The following is a 6,007-nucleotide window of genomic DNA, read 5'->3' as shown; positions in this document are numbered from 1 at the left end:
ACCCCGCCAATTGAAAGGAACGGAGCGAATGAATAAGAGGAGCGAGGTGGAGAGAATATTTAACTAGCTTCCTCCGGGAATTTGTGCCCTTTTCCCCCTTTCTTTTTCCTTTTTTTTTTTTAATTCCCATGTGGATACTGAAACTCCGACTTAACTAGCTTCCTCCGGGAATTTGTGCCCTTTTTCCCCTTTCTTTTTCCATTTTTTTTTTTTAAATTCCCATGTGGATACTGAAACTCCGATAGCCTGGTCCGTACCCCTGCTTCCCCCCTCATTTAAAACTGGGCACCTTTTATGTTTTGTGGGGAATGGCACCGACACCATTTCCTTATGTTCTCTGTCACACACACTTTATTAAGCAAGTTGGAATAATAACAACCCTCCCCAAATCTTAATCTGTCCTCTCTCACAAACGTTTTTCCCGCAGAATTACAGCAGCTCCATAAATTATATTACACTGCAAGCTTAAGGAAGGAAGGGATCATTTTAGTCTTGACAAACTTTCTGCCTGGGAACTAAGCAAGAAATTTGTTTGGAGAATGGATTTCTATTATTTTGGGCTTTCTGACTTGAAATGCATTGGTAAACTGAACCAACAAAGCCTGGGTATTTTCCTTTGTTTTCCCTCATTTTTCAGTAGAGAACTCCAAGTGTATTTTAAAATTTTTTTTACCAGATGTCTTCAGTGGAGAAAAAGTACAGTTGTATATTGAAAAATACAGTCAAGGAAGAAATAATCAATGTGATTTTTTTACATGAATTACTGTGGCGTAGTTCAGTTCCCTATATTTTACACTTTTAAGTTACATTACATACAGTGGAATGGGTGTGCTGGGAATCAGGTCAGAAACATAGAATAACTTCTATACAAAGATTAGACTAGGTTAGAAATGAGTAAGGTGTGGGAAGATTTTTTAGACTGAATTACATGGAGAGTGTCAACAGGAATTATCTGTTCATCTTCCAATGGGAGAACTTGGAAGGGAGCATCAGATAAAGGAACCTGGTTCAGAACACGAAGAAGGGGTAGGGGGAAGTTCCTCAAAGTGTGGGTGCAACCTCCTGGGGTTCCTTGCCAGAGGATGGTGTGGGTGCAGAATTGCATGTGAAACTGAGGAGAGGTTGAACAAATGTTTAGAAAAATGCCAGATAGAACTGAAGTCTCTAAACTAATAAAACCCATTGCTTTCAGAAAATCATCTGAGCTCAGTGCACTGGAGGTCGGGAGAACTCCTGGAGAAAGGATTGTACTGAGGTTCAGTGAAAGGCATTTTTACAAAAACCCCAATAATTTTATGAAGTTTGGGCTGGGAGTGTGACTTTCCAAATACACCTACAATATGCCTTTGTCCTCTTAGAGAATGGCAATAGCAATGGCAGCTTGGCCATACACCAGCTTCATTGCCAGGTACTTCACACAGTGTATTTCAAAGTTTGTTGGGTTTTTTCCCAGCAAATTGGGTTTTATGTTTTGTTTTGGGTGTTTTTTTGTTTTGTTGTTGGTTTTTTTTACTGTTCTCCTCCCTGATTGTCAGTGTTAGAGGAAAGTAATCTTAATTTTCACCTTCTCTCCAGATTGGTTTTCCTGACAGTGCAGGAGGGTGAGGGAAAGTTTCATGACACCTGTGTTGAGGAAGTGTTGCCCAGGGAGATGGAAACTGCTCACAGCTCAGTTCCTCCAGTTCAGGGGTGGAACCTTTGGCAGCTGTAAATGCACCATGTTTTGAAAGAAGGCATAAAACCCTGACAGTTGCTTTGGGGCTCACTTTCTCCTTCTCACCACATAGACATAAGGATGAGTGCTTGAAATATTTAGGGATATTAGTTTTTCATGAGCTTTGCTCACATTATCTTCTCCAGTGGCTGTTGGATTGATCACACCTTTGTAAAATCTGAGCACATCATTTTGGTGTTGATAAACTGGAAGAGTGTGAGGACGTGCACCTCGTTCAGCATATCCAGAGAGCCTGAGGCATGAGGCCTTATTGCTTGGAGACTTGTTTCTCTGACAAGACCTAAGCATTTTCTCAAATTTGTCCCAAACAACCCACGTTGTTCCAAATCTGATGTCAGTTGTTGCCAGAGCCACAGTTGCTGTTGATTATTTTGGAACTGTTTTTGCAGGGCAAAGTAATTTTCATTCAGCATTGATTTGATTTTATTGTGTGGTTTTTTTGACCAGACCTGGAAGTAAATCTCAGAATTTTTTTTTTTTTTTTTTTTTTGACTCCTGTAACATTCCTGGTATTAAAGATGCTTTTATTCCTGCCAATGAATCCAGAGACAAACCCAGACAGAGACGGCAAGTACCCCAGCTGACACTTGACAAGTCACAAAAGGGTTCACCCCCAGAAAGTTTGCTGTGGGGAGGGGGAGCAGAGAAATAAATCCTTTGAAGGGATGAGAGATAATAGGTGCAAATTAAAGGCTGTGCCTTTGGTACATTGGGATCATTATGGCTGAGTTACTCCCTGGGGTGCGACTCCACATGGAGTCTGTGTTTGCAGGGGCAGGCAGGGAGAAAGCATTGTCATTTTTGCACAGGGCCAGACTCTGATCTGGCCTCAGTAGTCCTTATGGGTCCCTTCCAACTCAGGATATTCTGCCATCCCGAGTTTTCCATTTTATTCAGGGGGATCAGGCTCTGGGGCTCAGTACACAAAGGTCTGGCGGGCTGGAGGCAGCTCGGGGGTTGCACCAGGAAAAGTCTGTCCTTAATTCCTGCCTGTGTTAGTGCCTCAGAGGTGTGGTTTTGGATCCATCATTTAACATCTCTGGGCTAAATTCTGATCAGGAGAATCTGCACTGGGTTAAAGTGAAGTCCACTAAAGCCACGTGGCAAAACCCAGCCTGTTACCAGTTAAACACATCTGCACTGGTTGTCCTTGGGCTGAATTTGGCTCAGGACCTCGAGAATGAACAGTGCATAAATGACTCCAGGTTCTCTAAGAACGCTGCATTTCAGCCTGGTTTTGTTTCAGGGATGGACAAGGATCCCTAAGTGTGAATTGTGCCACCTAAGGGTAGCCGACCAAGAGCAGGAGTTTTTGTTTTGTTTTGTTTGTTGTTTTCACCTGCTTAAATCCCAACAGTGGTTCAGAGAGAGTAAGAAATGCCCCACAGCTGAGTTAAAACCTTATCTTTTCTTAGCTGTGCTCAGACCCCTCTAAGGTCTGACCTTGCCCTTCTGGGGTCTGAGCACAGACGTGAATAGAAAGTGAGATTCTGGGATAACAAGCTCCAGGGACACCTTATATGTGCTTAGTGTGGAAAATAGTAACTTGCCTGAAGGAAATATGACTCACTCTCACTGGTGTTTGGAAAAGTAGGGGGAGTTCTAGGTTTCTGTTCAATTAAAGCTTATTATGAACTCATTTACTTTGCCTCCTCCCCAAGCATTGCATGCAAAGCAGGAGTCACTGGCCCTTGGAGTGAACATACTGTACTGTGCATCCTGATGGATGTCATTCCATGTGACCTACATGCACAGAGAGCAGCTGGGATGAGTCAGGTCTCTGTGGCTGAGGCTGCCACAGCTCCTGCACTCTTGAATTAATGCATATGTTTGAAACAGAGCAGGACTGATGTCGAACCATTCATTGAGAAGCAGCAGTAAGATCTGCAGCAGCTTTAAAGAGGAACTCATTCCCTGGAGACATTGATCCTTTGCCTCTTACTTAGAGAGAGTTTCCAGTCCTGTGGTGATGTCAAAGAGGATTAGGACAGAAAAGATTGCTGGCAATGCCAGTCAGGGAATCCTGAACAGGGAGGGAGCTATGGCAAGCACAGCAAACATGGATAATCCAGTGCTAAGGAAAACAGTCACAATTTATTATTGCAGTCTGTACACACTCTTGGCTGAACATGACTGAATGGGAGGTCTTTCTTGATTGTTGGGGTGGCTACCTCCTGCTCAGCAGAACAAAAGCTGTATTACTTTCCTGATAGGGCCAGAGAACCCAGGATGGCTCAGACTCAGTCAGTGTAGTTTGGAGACCTGGTACAGGGCAGAACTGGTGGTGTGAGCTTGCCTTAAACCAAACCAAAGCAAAACAACCCTCACTCACCCCCAAGTTTATGAGTTGCTCTCATCTTCCTACCTTCAGGTGAGAAGACTGGATCCATTCAGATTTCCACGGCTCTCCTTGGAAGAACTGTCCCCATTAGAAGTTCAACATGCTCATCAATAGGCAGGATTAGTGCTAACCCTGCTTTATAGCAGCATCACCTGAGGGGCTGCAGAGATGGGAACTGGCTCTACATCCACACTGCAAAATGTAATACTCTTCCCAGCAGCAGATCTGATTTCCCAGGGACGTGGAGGGTGAGAGGAGCTGCTTTTTAGCTGCTGTGTTACATACTCTTGGTCAGGTCAGGGGCATGGCCAGCCCTGAGCATGTGCTCCAGCTTGGTACAGCAGCTCAGGGCTCAGCCTGGCTCAGTGCCATTGGCAAGGGCCCCAAAGGGACTGGTGTTTAAACACAGAATCTTACCACAAAGCTGTCTCTTGTACCACACAGACCTGCTGCAGCCATAAAAGCATCCTGCCATATCCTAGCCCTTAGTCCTCAGCCTCTTTCACCCAGTTAAGACTTTTACATAAAATTTTGCCCAGTGAGCCAAAAATGAACTAGGCATTGAAGAGACAAAGCCTTCCTTGCACTAGAGGTAATGAGTCTCTTTGGTGCTGAAGTGTCTCCTGAAAATGGAATGAGAGGCTTGCTGTGTTGATGAGAGCAATGGTAAAATAGATTGCCAAAATCTGGGCTAAATTCTAACGAGCTCTGTCTTACGCTTGGGGAAACAGAAGCAAAAGGAAGTGAAATTGTAGAGCTGTGAATTGAGCCCTTATTACCCAGGCCAATGTAGAGAATGTGCTTCTCACTGGGCCTAGGGAAATAAAGAAATAGGACTCCCTTAAAAATCTGAAATTTTGCTCTTTTGAATAATCACCAAGATTCTTCGTATAAAAATCCCCATAAATACTTTCACATGTTCACATTTAATACATTGGCTACTTTCAGGTATTTTTCAGAAAATCCTTGCCTTGTCTCATCTTTGGTGAAGGAGGGCCAGGGGTCCCCATAACTTTCTCATCTTCTGTACTTTCCTTTCTCATGCTGTCTTTTTAAACATGGAGACACTTGCCTGTGCTGTGATGGAGTCTATTTAGCAAATCTGGTATTGGGCTTGGAAATTCTGTGTGCTCCGACCTGTCCTTGTTCACATTCCTCTGGTCAAGCCTGGCTGCTGCTGATGGCTGAGAAACCAGATCCACCTGTTCCCTCCAAAAGAGGCAATAGAGTGTCTTTACAAGGAAAACACACCCAAGAAGTGCTACAGGTGTGTTTGCTTTCAGCCTGATGGCAGTCTCATTAAAACCATTAAAAAGGCTCCCCCTGACTTCAGGAGGGAGAGCATTTCCTCCTCTGGAGTTGTCTGCTTGAGTTACGCAACGGAAACAAGGTCGGGCCTTATCTTAAAGTTGCTTGTATAAATAACTTGTTCCAGGGTTAATAACTGATGAGCCAATTCTTATAGAGCCCCAGAGGTCAAAGGGTTGCTTATGACAACTGATAAACCACCCCTGAGTGGTGTTTTCCCAGCATCCCTGATAATGCTGCTGGTAGGCATATCATGCTTATCCATCAGCCCTTTATGGGCTGCTTATAAATGGCACATCACTGTGAATCTCAGCTAGCAAAACAAGCAACATCTGTGTCACAGAGCTGCACAAAAAGTTGGGAAACTCGTGTGATTCTTGGCATTTGCAGAATGCTTGATTGGTGGATTGAATGTTGTGAAGTGTATTTCTGGGAGAATGTGAGAGATGCTCCAGCCACAAGGCTCCCTAACGTGTCATTAGAAAGTCAACTTATTTTCTGGCTTAACTTTACCATTGTAAACAAAAAAAAAAGTGTGTGGGGCGGAGGGGATAAGTTTACTTATTTCAAACAAAAAATACTGCAAATGATGGACAAACCCTGAGAATGGACACCAGGTTTTC

Source organism: Corvus brachyrhynchos, unplaced genomic scaffold (genome assembly GCF_000691975.1).
Source record: "Corvus brachyrhynchos isolate BGI_N302 unplaced genomic scaffold, ASM69197v1 scaffold523, whole genome shotgun sequence".
Lineage (NCBI taxonomy): Eukaryota > Metazoa > Chordata > Aves > Passeriformes > Corvidae > Corvus > Corvus brachyrhynchos.
The sequence above is the reverse complement of the archived record's forward strand: the minus strand, read 5'-3'. Positions refer to the sequence as shown.